This window comes from Salvelinus sp. IW2-2015, linkage group LG23, assembly GCF_002910315.2.
Source record: "Salvelinus sp. IW2-2015 linkage group LG23, ASM291031v2, whole genome shotgun sequence".
Lineage (NCBI taxonomy): Eukaryota > Metazoa > Chordata > Actinopteri > Salmoniformes > Salmonidae > Salvelinus > Salvelinus sp. IW2-2015.
The window spans coordinates 44,272,060-44,290,530 of NC_036863.1; the positions used below are offsets into that span (position 1 = coordinate 44,272,060).

Sequence of the window (18,471 nt, forward strand, 5' to 3'; positions counted from 1 at the left end):
CTTCCGCGCGACAGGATACATTCTGAGTAATTTACATTCTGACTAATTTTCAGATTAGTCCCGTGTATCGGGTAGTGCTTCGGCTGCGGCTGACCCCCTTAAATAGCTGCCACCGCACTACTTCCACCGCGTGTCACACCGTGTGTCACACACATTCAATAGCTCACATAACGGTTGTTACATACGTAACCTTCATTATGAATCACTATTGGATCACTCCAATATGCTATCACAATACCAGATAAAATCAGTGAACTCGGTCTGGCCCAGACAGAGAGTAAAGTCCCGTAGGATTGAGTTTAAGGCCGTCACAGTTGCTGTGTCCCTCCGTCCCAACTCAGGGAAGTGGCGGCAACACCCAGCAAAGCTATACCGACTTCATTGGCGGGGTCAACATTGACTCGATAGTACCTAGATCATGCTCAATTGGCCGAGGCGCAAATGTCATTGAGGGGAACTCCTCGGAGCAGGGCCCACGATTTAGCTACTCCCCTAGTAGAATGCGCCATTACAGCAGATGGCAGAGGCCGTCTGGCCAGCTGATTTCCTGTCGTAATAGTGTCCACAATCCAATGTGAGAGTCTTTGTATCGATAGGCTCTGGCCCAGAACTCTCTCACCATAGCAAACACAATTTCCGATCAGACGGTCGTATTGCCTGTGTCTGCTTAGCGTAAGTGTACAAGGCTCTGACTGGTCACAGCACACTTGAAGAAAAACAACCAGTTCACCGGCAGCCGTGGGAGGGGCGTATGAGGGCAAATTTAAGGGCCCGTTCACGTCTGTCAGACAGGACCGTCGGCAAGAATGAGGGTTTAACACAGAGGGTGACACTCCTCTTGTATGGACCCATTCGGAAACATTCACTGCTCACTGAAAGAACCATGAAGTTCACTCACATTCTTAGTGGAGGTACAGTAATAGCCAACTCTAGGGGCTCGAGGGTGGCTTTTCAAGCGCTGACAGCACTACGTCAAGGTTCCAGCTTGGCACCGATCGGGCCATTGCCTCCATAAACCTGTAGAGCAATGGGTTGCCACCCATGGGTCCTTCCTGGCCTTCCTCATTGCATGCAGAGATAGCAGCTAGATACACTCTCAATGTGGATGCCACTCGGCCCGCATCGTGCAGTGACAGTGAAAACCGCCAAACTGTTTCCAAATATGATTGTCAGAATTTGCCCCACCGCATTTGCTATGACGCGTTGGTGAAGGAAGCCCTGGCACACCGCAACGTGTTCACCACATTGTCTTGAAGGCCTAGACTGGTCCACTAATGCCTCTCAGAKGCCAAGCCCAAAGCTGGAGGCGGTGCGGATCTGGATGACATAGTGTCGAGCCTGAGAGAGCAGGTCAGGCCTCAGTGGCAGCAGCCATGGGGTTCCCAAGAGGAGAGACAACAGGAGGCCATGGTGGTCTTGGTCAGTGTGGAGCTATCAAGAGCAGCTGGTGGCCCATCAAGCTGACCCTGTCTAAAGTAGCTGTGATGAGGGAAGGAAAATGGTGGGAACGCAGAAAGCGTCGTTGCCGGTCAATCGTGAGCGAGAGCATCGAGAGCCAGCTTGGACAATGAGTGTTTTCCTGAGACGCAAACAGGTCCACCTATGCTCTCCCAAAGCTGAGGGTGTAGACTCTTGTCCCCCTCCGGCGGGCTGTCTCTCAAGAGCATGTCCGCTGCATTGTTCAGGACCCCGGGGATATGTGCTGGTCGCAGCGATGCCAAGCGGGTCTGAGCCCACGGAAAGCGCTTCCGCGCTGCGATCGCAGTCCTCCCTGGTGATTGACCTACGTCACCACTGTGGTGCTTTCCGATCGGGCCAGGACATGCTGTCCAACCAGGTAGGGCTGGGACTGTTGGGAGTGCTAGGCGAACCCCCTTGAGCTCTAGCACATTGATGTGTTGACCACTCCATGGGGGGCTCTAGCAGTCACTGGCCTCCATGCCTCTGAACACTTCACCCCAACCTGTCAGAGAGGAGTCGGTGCACACCAGCTCTCTGCATTGGACTCTGCTTACGCTCACTCCCTTTAACAGGAAGGAGTGCCATAGCCACTTCGATATGGTCCAAACATGCACTCGTCACCAACAGCTGACAGTGTCTGTGTTGTTTTGGCTGCTGTCCGTGGGAGTTGAACCATGGCCTTAGGCGGAGAATGCCCAGCGGAATCAGCAGCGAAGCCACCGTCAGTAGGCCAAGTAGCTGTTGGCACTCTAACACTGACACGGCTCGTCTGAGACGGATTATGTTGAGGTAGGATAGAATTTGTATTACTCTCACCTGAGGGAGATGTGCCATCATGAGAGTCGAGTCTATTGACATCCAAGATAAATCACTCACTGTGAAGGGGTCAGGTGACTCTTCTCCTTTTTCAGGGTGAGGCCCAGACTTTAAATGTGGTTTGAGAGGGTCCTGCTCCCAGGATGAGGCGCAGACTAGCCAATCGTCCAGGTAAGGAAGTTACTCCTCCAGTAGAATGTGTCACCACAGCAAAAAGGCAAAGGTCGGCCGTCCAGCCGAAATGCTGCAGTTAGTGTCCACCTTGCAATGTGAGAGTCTGTTCGGATAGGTCCTGGTCCAGAACTCTCTCACCATAGTAAATTAAAAACTGATAAAGCTTTCATATTGCCTGTGTCTGTGAAAAGTAAGTGTCCATTGCCCTAGCTGGGCACACTGGGGGAAGCCCCTAGTTCACCTGTAACAATGGGAGTGGTGTATGTGGACTGTAATGGCTGGTTAACATGTCTGTCAGACAGAACCGTTGGCCAGAATGAGGGGTTAGGATGGAGGACAACACTCCTTTCATCTGAACTCATTAGGAAACATTCAGTCAACCAGGACACACCCTGAGACATTAGAGGCGCCAGAACTATAGTGGTGGCCGGCATCAGAATTGGAGTTCGGAGCCTTCCATCACTGTATTTAGTACCCATGGGGACCACACTTGCCTCTGAGTTTGGCTTTTGGGCCTGTGAGAAGCTGCCAATGCCAGCGCCAAGCAAATCAGGATGACTGCAGCGACCCTTCTTAAAACGCAGTCCGCTGCCTGTGGGCAGGGACACCTTGCATTTCTCAATGCCTTGCATTTCTCAATGCAATACTGGATATGGTAGTTTCTTTCTGTGGAAAGAAGAGAAGGGTAGTGTATATCCTGCAGTGTAACAGAAAAAAAACAGCAAACCCCAGCTACACTGTGTAAGACCAGCAGTGTAATCGAGCTGTTATGGGAGTTTCGGGAGGGAAACTAGGATAGTTAGTGTCTGTACTGTAAAGGAGTATAACAGAAAACTATCACAACCCAGCTACCCACTGTGTGAAAAAGTGTAATTTCACTATGGTGGGGCTAGCATATACCCAGCCTAATACTGGAAAATGTAGCCTACAGTGTAATATGACTGTGTCTATAGTATACACTGCACAATACTGTATGATAAAGATCACTACGGACTTACAGTATTAGCCTTTGTGTCATACACTATCTGAAGGAGAGGAGATGTGAAAGGCTGTATCTTTTCCTTGTGGAAAAAAAATATTTCTTGCTTTATACTTGTGGGTCGGCTGTAACTCACGCCAGGTTTATAGCTTATTTTCTTGCTTTATACGTTGGGGTTCAGGTTGGCTGGACTTAAGGGAAAGTGTGCTTATAACTTTGTGTTTAGTCCTGCAATGGTCACCTCTCGTTGAACTAGGTTAAACCAGGAGGGTTACGGTGGACAGACAAGTTACACAGACAACTAGGATAACCCCTCAGCGCCGCAATACTGGTCGACCAAACCGAGTACCGCCCAGGTTGGTGAACTGTCACAAGTAATTAAAACAAAGACAAACACCAAACGAGATGGCACAAGCCAAGCTATTGAATAGCAGCGGGTATAATTCTGCGTTCATACACGCTAACATAGAGCTCTTACCAAGCGAATCTTTATTGGAATGAGCCGAGAAAAGGAAGAGGTAGAAGTCGTGCATCGGCAGCTATTTAAGGAGGTCGGCCGCAGCACTACCCGGTACAAGGTACACGGAACTAATCTGAAAATCCTTACTCAGAATGTATCCTGCCGCACAGAAGGATACCATATTGGAGTGATCCAATAAAGGCCTACATAACGTATTTGAGTGAACATTAGCAAGCCAGCAGCAAATTAAAAAGGAAGGGAATTTTCTCCTCTCCCTTGTTTTTGCTTGCAACTATCACTGTATATAGCTGGCTAGGTTTAGGATATTTACTACGACAAACGTTGTTATGTTATCGACATATGGCAGGACACAAAGAAAATGTAGCACGCTTATTTTGCTAGCTAGAAAGAAATAGGCACAAATTAATTCAGAAACGGGGGGAGAGGATAGCCTACGTTAGCTAGAGAAATAGCTAACGCAGGCTTCTTCCTCTTTAAGTAGCGTTGCAAGCAATATTATTCAGCGCTGCAAATAAAGACTTTAACAAAATAATTTTGTCTTTCAAGTGACATTATTGATACATTGCCAATGTCAATTTAACAACTTTCTTACCTCAACTGATCCACCTGGTTTCCATTTTGAATCTCTTTACAGTCATCTAGGACAGGGGTGTCACTCAATCAGCGCAAGTGCCACATTGAAAAAACAACGAATTTGTGGGCCAGACATAGCCTATTATGTTTGTTTGTACCAAAAGTCGTGCTTACAACTGCGACCCAAACTGGCCATTGTTTTTTTCGAAAAAATATGGCCCTTTATAATGTCCACTTATGTACATAGGATGCTGTATATAGCGTTTTAACATACTAAAACAAAAGAGGTAACGTTAAATAATATTTGTCTAGCCTTTGCTGCTATGCATGTAAATGTGCGTAATATGATACGATCCTAATCCAAAAATATTGAATAACTCCAAATATCAAAAACGCAGCTAGGTTGTTGTAACATTTAAACTTAAAACACGTTTTTCATTTTTTGCACTGCATGGATCACCGGTACGGTTGAATACAGCATTGCTGTATGGTGCACTCAAAGACATAGACATTTAGCCTACAACACCTTTAAACTTTCGGCCCGGTAGAAGATTCAGTCAGTGCCATTAGTGACACTGGCTGGCTCGAGTATGGGTGTGTGTGGCAATGCACTGCTGTTTTGCATGCAGCACATTGGCAGTGCTTTGGCAGTGCTTGCTGTGACTTGTAGTGCAGCACATGGCGGGCTGTATGGAAGCGGGCCAAAAGGAACTGACAACCCAAATCACTGAGCGGGCCGGATAGAAATGTGTCACAGGCCTGATTCGTCCCGCGGGCCCGCGGGCCTTGTGTTTGACACGAGATCTAGGAGGATTTGTTTCGTTACTGTTCATTGAAGTAAAAAAGTCATTCCAGGGTTTTTCTTTATTTTTACTATTTTCTGCATTGTAGAATAATAGTGAAGACATCCAAAACTATGAAATAACACATATGGAATCATGTAGTAACCAAAAAAGTGTTACACAAATCAAAATATATTTTATATTTGAGATTCTTCAAAGTAGCCACCGTTTTCTTTGATGACAGTTTTGCACACTCTTGGCATTCTCTCAACCAGGTTTATGGAATGCATTTCAATTAATAGGTGTGACTTGTTAAACGTTCATTTGTGGATTTATTATCTTAATGTGTTTGAGCCAATCTGTTGTGACAAGGTAGGGGTGGTATATATGCTTGCTGTTTGGGGTTTTAGGCTGGGTTTCTGTATAGCACTTTGTGACATCAGCTGATGTAAAAAGTGATTTATAAATACATTTGACCAATAATGAGAGTGATGGTCAAATAACTATTTGACCAAGAAGGAGAGTGATGGAGTGCTACATCAGATGACCTGGCCTCCACAATCACCCGACCCAACCCAATTTTTTATTTTATTTAACCTTTGTTTAAGTAGGAAAGTCAATTATTAAGAACACATTTTTATTTACAATGACTGCCTACCCCTGGCCAAACCTAATGGACTCCCAATCACAGCCGGATGTGATGCAGCCTGGATTCGAACCAGCGACTGTAGTGACACCTCTTGCACTGAGATGCCGTGCCTTAGACCGCTGCACCACTCTGGAGCCCAATTGAGATGGTTTGGGATGAGTTGGACTGCAGAGTGGAGGAAAAGCAGCCAACAAGTGCTCAGCGTATGTGGGAACTCCTTCAAGACTGTTGGAAAAACTTTCCAGGTGAAGCTGGTTGAGAGAATGCCAAGGGTGTGCAAAGCTGTCATCAAGGCAAAGGGTGGCTACTTTGAAGAATCTCAAATTGAAATATATTTTGATTTGTTTAACACTTGTTTTGGTTACTAGATGATTCCATATGTGTTATTTCATAGTTTTGATGTCATCACTATTATTGTTTGATGTAGAAAATAGTTCAAATTAACAAAAACCCTGAATGAGTAGATGTGTCCAAACCTTTGACTGGTACTGTATTTTTAGCTCATATTGTCATGTGTAAATAGCAATTTCCAGAAATGAAATTGGTGATTGGACGGCAGTGTTATTAAGGCTTTTAACCATCGTAACTATTATTTGAAATTAGAATGCTCCTGCTGGAAAGGGTTAAATAGCAGAAATGGTCCCAGATTTATTTGTTCTGTTTTGCCAACACTCTTATGGTTATTGGGCCATGCTAAATCTTATAGTCAATGTGACAATATATTGTGATGTTTGTTGATGTGTTGGTTTGTCTCCTTGAATGACTGAATCTCCTGGGGATGCTTTGGCAGTTGCAGTTAGTGTGGTTGTGATGGATCTTTCAGTTGTCAGTCAATTCAGTCTCTGTGGATTGGTTGTTCTCTCATCCAGGGTGCACCTGGCAGTCTCTGGGTCTTGTTTTTTGTTGACTTGACCTGTGACCGTTACTGTGATCCTCCTCACGCCTCACTAATCTTACTGCAGCCAGCCTCAACAGCTGGGACCATCAACTTGTTTTTCAGTTTAGTAAGATATCCCCAGTGAGCAAAATTGGTTGAAAGCCGAACTTTCAACATCTTTTTAACGTCTTTGCAACCAGGAAGATGTATTTTCAATGTCTTGTGCTCATAGATATGATGCTGTTGTTGTTGGAGAACAGTTCAGTTCATGACGACTTCAATCTGTTGGACCACCTTTGGAGCATGATTTTTTTTGTCCCCCCCCCAAAAAAAATGGCCTGTAACACCATGTGCCTAAAAGGTGACTGAAAATGATGTTGTATGATGCAAGGAACCACCTCACAAAATAACATTCATTATTATCACTGGTATTGACAATGGAAGGCTGCTGGTCCCTGGTACCATGTATTATATCTCCTGTCGTTGTGGCCTTGAGCAAGGCACTTAACCCCCTACAAAGTAAAACAATGCACTGATAGGCTACTGTATAAAACACATGTCCGTCAACCCTCTATCTGGAGAGCTTCTGGGTGTGCAGGCTTTTGGTCCAACCCTGCTCAAACACATCAGAGTCAGCTTATTAAGGTCCTGTTTAGCAGCTGATTTTTTACAATGTGGTGTGTTTGAGCAGGGCTGAAGCAAAAGTCTGCACACCCAGTAGCTCTCCTGGAGGATGGTTGGCTAACCCGCAACATTACAATTAACCCCCCCCCCCAAAAAAAACCTCTTTCAATGAACCAGGGATCAAATGGTTAAGGTGGGCTGGGGTAGCTAACTAAGGCTAAAATATTCAGTGTACAGGGGAGATCTTGACAACAGAGGAGTTACTTGTCAATTAGGTTATTCTAAGAATATATTTTTACTTTGTCAGAATTGCATGACCAGTATTGAATAGAGGAGAATCCTAGCCAATTTTGAGTGCTTGAGAGACAGTTTTACAACCAGAGTATGCAGACAGTAGCGGTGTGTGTTGTGATGGCGACCTATGGTTAGGGCTGCCGTCTTATTGGCCCTCAACCAATCATGCTATTTTGTTTGTTTTTTCGCGTTGTTCGTAACATGTTTTGTACATAATGTTGCTGCTACCGTCTCCTATGACCGAAAATAGCTTCTAAACATCAGAACTGGGATTGCTCACCTCAAACTGGACGAAGCGTTCTTCTTCAATGAGTCGGACGCAAGGGATATACTGTTGACACCCGACCAGGTCCAGATGCCCGTGATTCGCTGGAGAAGGAAACAGACATTTTAAGGCAAATGATCAGGGTGCCTTGTGAGGACCAGGCGACGAGTTGCTAATCTGCCCTTGCCCTCCGTTCTGCTAGCTAACGTTCAATCGCTAGAAAATAAATGGGACAAACTGAAAGCACATATATCCTACCAACGGGACATTTAAAAACTGTAATATTTTATGCTTCACCGAGTCGTGGCTGAACGACGACATTAAGAACATACAGCTGGCGGGTTATACACTCTATCGGCAAGACAGAACAGCAGCCTCTGGTAAGACACGGGGCGGTGGCCTATGCATTTATGTAAACAACAGCTGGTGCACAATATCTAAGGACGTCTCAAAGTTTTGCTCGCCTGAGGTTGAGTATCTTATGATAAGCTGTAGTCCACACTATTTACCCAGAGAGTTTTCATCTGTATTGTTCGTAGCTGTCTACATACCACCACAGAGCAGGGTTGGAACTAAAACCGCACTAAATGAGCTCTATTCCGCCATAAGCAAACAGGAAAACGCTCATCCAGAGGCGTGTACTGTATAATACACTGCTAGTTCACTCATACTCCCTGCTATTCTCCTACTCTCTGCTCAATAAAATCACAGAAAGTACTTACTTGAAAGACAGAAATCATGGCAATGATATCAACTATATTAGTACATGTAAAATGATTAAGGGAATTTTTAACTTGAGGTTAACACTTATGCTCAGGCAGTATTTAAAATACATTTTAAAAAGACAATAAAAAGCATATTCAGATTCAGGTTTAAAAAAATATATATATATTTAAACTTTATTTAACTAGGTTCTATGTAGAACCCTTCTTGACTTTCAAAGAATACTTCTTGCCTTCCAAAGAATCATCAAAGAACCCTTTCTTCCAAAAACGGTTCTTAGGATGTTAAAGGTTTGCCTTACAAAGAACCCTCATCTTCTAAAAAGAGTTCCTCAGATGAAAATGTTTTTATATTTTGATTTTTTTTATTCGCCTCTTTGGAAGGACAAATATGTCATTTTTTTTTTTACAGCTCTTTTGCTACATATACATACATTTTACATATACATTTTAAATACATGGTCCTTTTATATAAAGCAGTCACATAACAATAATACATTACCAAACATAAACTCTTTAATCCCAACCCTCAGTAAATTTGGATTGAGCAGATATTCCCATATATTTTCGATAACTGCAAATGTGACATAACTCCTCCGTTTCTATTCATAATATCATTAATAAATATATATATTTTAAAAATTCTCCAATAAATAATAGTTTTTTATTGATCAGTATATTTAAGTTTAACCATAACATTTGTTGTAATATTTGCTCTATCTTTTCTGGAGGATAAAACACAATTTTAACCAGCTTTGTATGGCTTGTTTAAGAAAGGGCGATACTTTAAACAACATTTCATAATCAATTAGTCGAAAATGAGAAATTGTAATCTGTATGAAGGCAAAAAAGCTTTTTTTTTGTTTCCCATGCTTGTTCAATGAACCATAAACAATTAATGAACATGCACCTGTGGAATGGTTGTTAAGACACTAACAGCTTACAGACGGTAGGCAATTAAGGTCACAGTTATGAAAACTTAGGACACTAAAGAGGCCTTTCTACTGACTCTGATAAACACAAAAAGAAAGATGCCCTGCTCACCTGCGTGAACATGCCTTAGGCATGCTGTAAGGAGGCATGAGGACTGCAGATGTGGCCAGGGCAATAAATTGCAATGTCCATACTGTGAGACGCCTAAGACATCGCTACAGGGAGACAGGACGGACAGCTGATCGTCCTCGCAGTGGCAGACCACGTGTAACAAAACCTGCACAGGATCAGTACATCCGAACATTACACCTGTGGGACAGGTACAGGATGGCAACAACAACTGCACAAGTTATACCAGGAACGCACAATCCCTCCATCAGTGCTCAGACTGTCCACCATAGGCAGTCTGCCTTACAACAGGCTTGTAGGCCTGTTGTAAGGCAGGTCCTCACCAGACATCACCGGCAACAACGTCGCCTAAGGGCACAAACCCACTACCGGTCAAAGGTTTTAGAACACCTACTCATTCAAGGGTTTTTCTTTATTTTTACTGCTTTGTACATTGTAGAATAATAGTGAAGACATCAAAACTATGAAAGAACACATATGGAATCATGAAGTAACAGAAAAATTGTTAAACAGATTCTTCAAATAGCCACCTTTTGCCTTGATGACAGCTTTGCACAGTCTTGGCATTCTCTCAACCAGCTTCACCTGGAATGCTTTTCCAACAGTCTTGAAGTATTTCCCACATATGCTGAGCACTTGTTGGCTGCTTTTCCTTAACTCTGCGATCCGACTCATCCCAAACCATCTCAATTGGATTGAGGTTGGGGGATTGTGGAGGCCAGGTCATCTGATGCAGTACTCCATCACTCTCCTTCTTGGTAAAATAGCCCTTACACAGCCTGGAGGTGTGTTGGGTTATTGCCCTGTTGAAAAACAAATGATAGTCCCACAAAGCCCAAACCAGATGAGATGGCGTATCGCTGCAGAATGCTGTGGTAGCCATGCTGGTTAAGTGTGTAAATAAATCACAGACAGTGTCACCAGCAAAGCACCCCCACACCATAACACCACCTCCTTCATGCTTTACGGTGGGAAATACACATGTGGAGATCATCCCTTCACCCACACTGTATCACATAGACACGGCGGTTTGAACCAAAAATCTCCAGTTTGGACTCCAGACCAAAGGACAAATTTCCACCAGTCTAATGTCCATTTCTCATGTTTCTTGGCCCAAGCAAGTCTCTTCTTATTATTGGTGTCCTTTAGGAGTGGTTTCTTTGCAGCAATTTGACCATGAAGGCCTGATTCACACAATCTCCTCTGAACAGTTGATGTTGAGATGTGTCTGTTACTTGAACTCTGTGAAGCATTCATTTGGGCTGCAATTTCTAAGGCTGGTAACTCTAATGAACGTATCCTCTGCAGCAGAGGTAACTCTGGGTCTTCCATTCCTGTGGCGGTCCTCATGAAAGCCAGTTTCATCATAGCGCTTGATGGTTTTTGCGACTGCACTTGAAGAAACTTTGAAAGTTCTTTTAATGTTCCATATTGACTGACTTTCATGTCTTAAAGTAATGATGGACTGTCATTTCTCTTTGCTTATTTGAGTTGTTCTTGCCATAATATGGTCTTTGTCTTTTACCAAATAGGGCTATCTTCTGTATACCCCCTACCTTGTCACAACACAACTGATTGGCTCAAACGCATTAAGAAGGAAAGAAATTCCACAAATGAATTTAAACAAGGCACACCTGTTAATTGAAATGCATTCCAGGTGACTACCTCATGAAGCTGGTTGAGTGTTTGCAAAGAGTGTGCAAAGCTGTCATCAATGCAAACGGTGGCTATTTGAAGAATCTCAAATATAGCATTTATTTAGATTTTTTTACACTTTTTTTGCTTACTACATGATTCTATACGTGTTATTTCATAGTTTTGATGTCTTGACTATTATTCTACAATGTAGAAAATAATAAAAATAAAGAAAATCCTTGAATAAGTAGGTGTTTTAAAACTTTTGACCGGTAGTGTATGTTGTACCAAAAAAAGTACATGATTAATTATTTGTCTTAGTTAAGAACAAATTGTCATCCAATAGGCTTTGATTACATTTCCAATATCCCCGTCCATGTGGAAATTCTGTAAGAGTTATATGGAGGCCAATTAGATGGTGGTCCGATCGCATTCAGTCTCCTATTAATACTTTTTAAACCTTTTGATGCCGGCAAGAATGAGACTAGGAAATAATCAAGACGGCTAGCATGATTAAGCCTCCTCCATGTATATCTCACTAGGTCAGGGTTTTTCAACCTCCATATATCCACTTGTTCTAATATATCCATGATCTGTGCGATCTCCTTAAGTGCTTGAGGGGGATAGTTTGTAGAAGTTTTTCCTTTACGATCCATTGAGGTACTTAAAACGGTATTATAATCTCCCACCATAATAATAGATTATTTTGTTGCTTGTGAGCTCAATAGATTATTATATATATTTTCGAAAAAGTGTGGATCATCTTTATTTGGCCCATATAGATTAATTAGCCAGATCTGTTTTTGGTCCAATAGCTTATTTAAAATAATTCAACTTCCTTGTGAATCTGTTTGCACAATCGGATCAGATTTTTTATTCATTAGTAGAATCACCCCTTTTGAATTTCTTTGCCCATGACAAAAATATATTTCTCCCACCCAGTCCTTTTCCCACCCAACCTCATCTATATTTGTAGACTGAGTTTCCTGTAAACAATAGATATTATATTCTTTTGCTTTTAGCCATGTAAAAATGTATCTTCTTTTTAATGATCTACTAAGCCATTACAATTATAACTTGCTATACTTATTTCCCCACTTATCATAATGATACCTATGTTTTAATTATACTTACCACAACCAATGTAAACTTACCATTAAAAAGCACCATGATGATTAAGTGTCCATACAGCTGTACCATAATAATTTGCACTGTTAAGCAAAATGTAGCTGCAACTTTGTAAACCTCCAATTGTCATAATATTCCACCCACTAAAACCTGCCCCCATATTTAGGTCTGTTGTCACTAAGACCAAGGTTCTTTGAAGAACCCTATCCCTCCACAAAGAACCCTTTTGGAACCATTATTTCTAAGAGTGCATAGATACAGATACAGTGCCTTCAGAATGTATTCACACCTGTTGAAATTTTTCCAATTTTGTTGTGTTACAAAGTAGGATAAAAATGGATTTAATTGACTTTTTTTTGTCTACGCTAATGTATCTTCATTAGATAAGTATTCAACCCCCTGAATCACTGACAAAGGCATATTAATTACAGCTATGAGTCTTTCTGGGTTAGTCTTTAAGAGCTTTCCACATCTGGATTGTGCAACATTTGCCCATTATTCTTTTCAAAGTTCTTCAAGGTCTGTCAAATTGGTTGTTGATTATTGCTAGACAACCATTTTCAGGTCTTGACATAGATTTTGAAGCAGATTTAAATAAAAATGGTAACTCTGCCACTCAGGAACATTCACTGTCCTCATGGTAAGCAACTCCAGTGTAGATTTGGCCTTGTCTTTTTAGGTTATTTTCCTGCTGAAAGGTGAATTCATCTTCCACTGTCTGGTGGAAAGCAGAATGAACCAGGTTTTTCTCTAGGATTTTGCCTGATTTTGCCTGTCTTCATCCGGGCTTAACTCCCCACTTCCCCAGTCCAATTACATACACATAACATGATACAGCCACCACTATGCTTGAACATATGGATAGTGGTACTCAGTAATGTGTTGTATTGGATTTGCCCCGAACATAATGCTTTTGTATTCAGGACAAAAAGTGCATTGCTTTGCCACATTTTTTGCAGTATTACTGTAGTGCCTTGTTGCAAACAGGATGCATGTTTTGTAATATTTTCATTCTGTACAGGCTTCCTTCTTTTCACTCTCTCAATTAGGTTAGAATTGTGGAGTAACTACAATGTTGTTTATCCATCCTTAGTTTTCTCCTATCACAGCCATTAAACTCTGTAACTGTTTTAAAGACACCATTGGCCTCATGGTGAAATCCCTGAGCAGTTTCCTTCTTTTCAGTGTTAGGAAGAACGCCTGTATCGTTGTACCAATAGCGAGGCATTGGAAAACATCCCTGGTCTTTGTGGTTGAATCTGTGTTTGAAATTCACTGTTCGACTCCTGAACTTATTTAGGCTTGCCATAACAAAGGGGTTGAATACTTATTAACTCAAGAAATTTCAGCTTTACATGTTTTAGTAATTTTTTAACAATTTGAAAAACATAATTCCACTTTGACACTATGGGGTATTGTGTGTAGGCCAGTGACAAAAGAAATCTCATTTGAATCATTTTTAAATTCATGCTCTAACACAACAAAATGTGGAAAAAGTAAAGAGTGTGAATACTTGTTGAAGGCACTGTAGATACAGAAGAACAGATCCTCTCATACCCAGAAAACACCAGAAGGTTCTGTCCGTAGGTGAAAACAGATCTAAAGGATTGGAGTTCACGCTATCATATATCTAATCTCCCATATCTACCTCTCAGCCCTGTGACGTTGGCTCTAGTTTTGTTTTGAACATGGGTTGCCTCAAATGACTCACAGGGTATTTTTTGGGGGAGGGTTGACATTTCAGGGTATTGTGTCTGAAGAGGACGGGACAACCCCAGCCCAGAGTCAATGATGTTGTGAAGGCCTCCTCTGCTATGTCCTGTGGAGTGAGGCGAGACCTGTCTCAGTTTAGGGATTAGCCCCCAAGAGGAATGGCCATCACTCCTTGGATCCCCCATGGCTGCCACATTCACCATGGACCCTTTAATGCTAAGGGCATTCATACTTAGTCATGCACACACACACACACACACACACACACACACACACACACACACACACACACACACACACACACACACACACACACACACACACACACACACACACACACACACACACACACACACACACACACACACACACACACACACACACACACACACACACACACACACACACACACACACACACACACACAATAAGTAACACACGCATGCACGCACGCACCTGCACAATGTAACACACATGCATTCATGCACGCAGGCAAAGACCGGATAACATTGTGTTTGGGTTTTTCTCTGTGATTTGGATGATTAGAAGATATAACTGCCAACTCTCTCTCTCAATTCTCAGGCCTTTTCAAATGACTCACGTCCTGTGTTTCATGCTTTACTGTGTGTATGAGTGAAAGAGGGAGAGAAAGAGAGAGATAGAGAGAGAGAGAGGAAAAGAGAGAGAGGAAGGAAGAGAGAGTGGAAGAGATACAGTACTCACTTGGTAGGCACCAGGCCAGGGTGTTGAAGGAAGTTCTAGCACAAGTAAACACAGACACAGTCGGTGTGACAAGACCCTCATCTATACAGTATAATGTAGTAACAATAATACACTAGTATTACACTAGTCGTAGTGTTTCTTGTTGTGCAGTTTCATCCTGTTTGTTTACTACAAACCCTACTCCTGTGGTCCTCTCTCATTCTTTCTCTTATCTTACTTTCTCCCTCTCTTTCTCTCCCCCCCCCCCCCCCCTCTCTCTCTCACTCTCTCACTCTCTCTTTTTCTCTCATGTTGTGGTGCTGACTGGGCCGGGCAGGCTGCCCAGCACTACAGTAGGCCTGCTTGGACGTGCTTCAGCTCTGGGAGTCTTTTCTTAATGGAGCCCCAGCCCACAGCTAGCCGTGGAGCAGAGCAGAGCACACGCACACACACACACAAGTAGGAATCAGGCTCAGAAAGGGGGTTAAGTTTTAGTGTTTCAGTGAGTCACGCAGACGCCAGACGGCCCGAGCCAGTCGAACTAGCAAGTCATGTCTGAGGCCTCCCCTCACCGCTCCTCCCATCCCCCCTCTCCTCCTTCTCCTGTTCAAGCCTGTTTGTTGTCTGTCAGCGCCCGCCGAGGAGCTCTGCTCTGCTCTGTTCTCAGCTCACTCTGAACTCATGGACCCCGGCCCTCTCACCGGCAAACCATTCCCCTCTCCCTCCCTCCCTCCGCCTCTCTCCCTCCCTGTCCGTGCCTCGAACCCTGCAACATCCCTCTCCCTCTCCCTTACACACTGTCTCTCTAACACACACACGCCCCCAGCCCCCTGTCTTCATCCACGCTTTTCTACCTACGGTGCCTCTCGAAAGTATTCATACCCCTTGAATTATTCCAAATGTTGTTGTGACAACCTGAATTCAAAATCAATTCAATAGTTTTTCTCACCCATCTACAAACAATACCTCATAATGACGAAGTGAAAACATTTTAGGAGGTATTTTTGCAAATTTATTGAAAATGAAATACAGAAATATCTAAGTTACTTAGGTGTTCATACCCCTGAGTCAATACTTTGTATTAGCACCTTTGGGGGCGATTACAGCTTTGAGTATGGTTATGTGTGTATGAATCAGTCAATCAAATGTATTTATTAAGCCTTTTTTACATCAGCCGATGTCACAAAGTGCTATATAGAAACCCAGACTAAAACCCCAAACAGCAAGCAATGCAGGTGCACTGTAGAAGCACGGTGGCTAGGAAAAAATAACTAGAAAGGAAGGAACCTAGGAAGAAACCTAGATCGGAACCGGGCTCTGAGGGGTGGCCAGTCCTTTTCTGGCTGTGCCGGGTTGAGATTACAGACAGTACATGGCCAAGATGTTCAAACGTTCATAGATAACCAGCAGGGTCAAATAATAATAATAATCCCAGTGGTTGTAGAGGGTGCAACAGGTCAGCAGCTCAGGAGTAAATGTCAGTTTTCATAGCCGAGCATTCAGAGGTAGAGACAGCAGGTGCGGTAGAGAGAGAGCGAGTCGAAAACAGCAGATCCGGGACAAGGTAGCACGTCCGGTGAACATGTTAGGGTTCCATAGCCGCAGGCAGAACAGTTGAAACTGGAGCAGCAGCACGACCAGGTGGACTGGGGACAGCAAGGAGTCATCAGGCCAGGTAGTCCTGAGGCAAGGTCCCAGGGCTCAGGTCCTCCGGGAGGGGAGTGGAGGGAGAGGGAGAGAGAGAGAGAGAGAGAGAATTAGAGGGAGCATACTTAAATTCACACAGGACAGCGGATAAGACAGGAGAAATACAGCAGAGATAACAGACTGACCCTAGCCCTCCAACACATAAACTATTTCAGCATCTGGATTTGGGGATGTTCTTCTATTACTCCTTTCAGATTTCTCAAGCTATGTTAAGTTAGATGGGGAGCGGCAATGAACAGCAATCTTCAAGTCTTTCCGAAGATTTTCAATGGGATTCTATTTTGGGTATTGGCTGGGCTACTCAAGGACTTTCACATTCTTGTTCTGAAGCCATTCCAGCATTGTTTTGTCTATGTTTGGGGTCATTGTCCTGTTGGACTGTAAATCTTCGCCCCAGTCTAAGGTAATTTGCACTCTGAAGCAGGTTCTCATCAAGGATTTGTTTGTATTTGGCTCCATTCATTGTTCCCTCTATCCTTACCAGTCTCCCAGTCCCTGCCGCTGAAAAGCATCCCCATAGCATGATACTGCCACCCCCATGCTTCACGATAGGGATGGTGTTATACGGGTGATGAGCTGTCCCTGGTTTTCTTTGCATTCAGGCCAAATAGTTACATTTTTGCTTCATCAGACCACGTTTGTGAAACGTTTGTCTTATGCGCTCAAAGTCTTTCACATGCCTTTTTGCAAACTCCAGGGGTGCTGTCATGTGTCTTTTTCTCAGGAGTGGCTTCCATCTTGCCACTCTCCCATAAAGCCCAGATTGGTGAAATGCTGTAAAGACTGTTATCCTTCTGGCAGGTTCTCCCATCTCAGCCAAGGAACTCTGTAGTTCTGTCAGAGTGGTCATTGGATTCTTGGTCACCTCCCTGACCAAGGTCCTTTTTGTCTGGTTGCTATGTTTGGTCGGACGGACAGCTCTAGGTAGTTTTTTCCATTTCCAAATGATGGAGACTGTGCTCTTGGAAACTTTCAACACTCTAGAAATTGTTTTATACCTTTCCCCAGATATATGCCTCATCACAATGCTATCTCAGAGACCTATTGACAGTTCCTTGGACGTCATGGTATAGTTTCTGCTCTGACATGCACTGTCAACTGTTGGACCTTATCTCCCGCTCATAGGGGGGCAGGTAGCCTAGTGGTTAGCGCGTTGGACCAGTAACCGAGAAGTTGCTAGATCGAATCCCCGAGCAGACAAGGTAAAAATCTGTTGTTCTGCCCCTGAACAAGGCAGTTAACCCACTGTTCCGAGGCCTTCATTGTAAATAAGAATTTGTTCTTAACTGACTTGCCTAGTTAAATATAAAATCTATACATTTGAAGTCGGAAGTTTACATACACTTAGGTTGGAGTCATTAAAACTCATTTTTCAACCACTCCACAAATTTCTTGTTAACAAACTATAGTTTTGGCAAGTCGGTTAGGACATCTACTTTGTGCATGACAGAAGTAATTTTTCCAACAATTGTTTACAGACAGATTATATCACTGTATCACAATTCCAGTGGGTCAGAAGTTTACATACACTAAGATGACTGTGCCTTTAAACAGCTTGGAAATTCCAGAAAATTATGTCATGGCTTTAGAAGCTTCTGATAGGCTAATTGACATCATTTGAGGAAATTGGAGGGGTCCCTGTGGATGTATTTCAAGGCCTACCTTCAAAATCAGTGCCTCTTTGCTTGACATCATGGGAAAATCAAAAGAAATCAGCCCAAAAATTGTAGACCTCCACAAGTCTGGTTCATCCTTGGGAGCAATTTCCAAACGCCTGAAGGTACCACGTTCATCTGTACAAACAATAGTACGCAAGTATAAACACCA

At 43.1% G+C, this 18,471-nt stretch overlaps 1 protein-coding gene across 1 annotated transcript in view; it reads left to right on the top strand.

The window, feature by feature from the left end:
- The window catches only part of LOC111951028 (forkhead box protein O1-A), a 75,996-nt gene that overhangs the window by 30,375 nt on the left and 27,150 nt on the right, over positions 1-18,471 (top strand). The window lies entirely within an intron of this gene.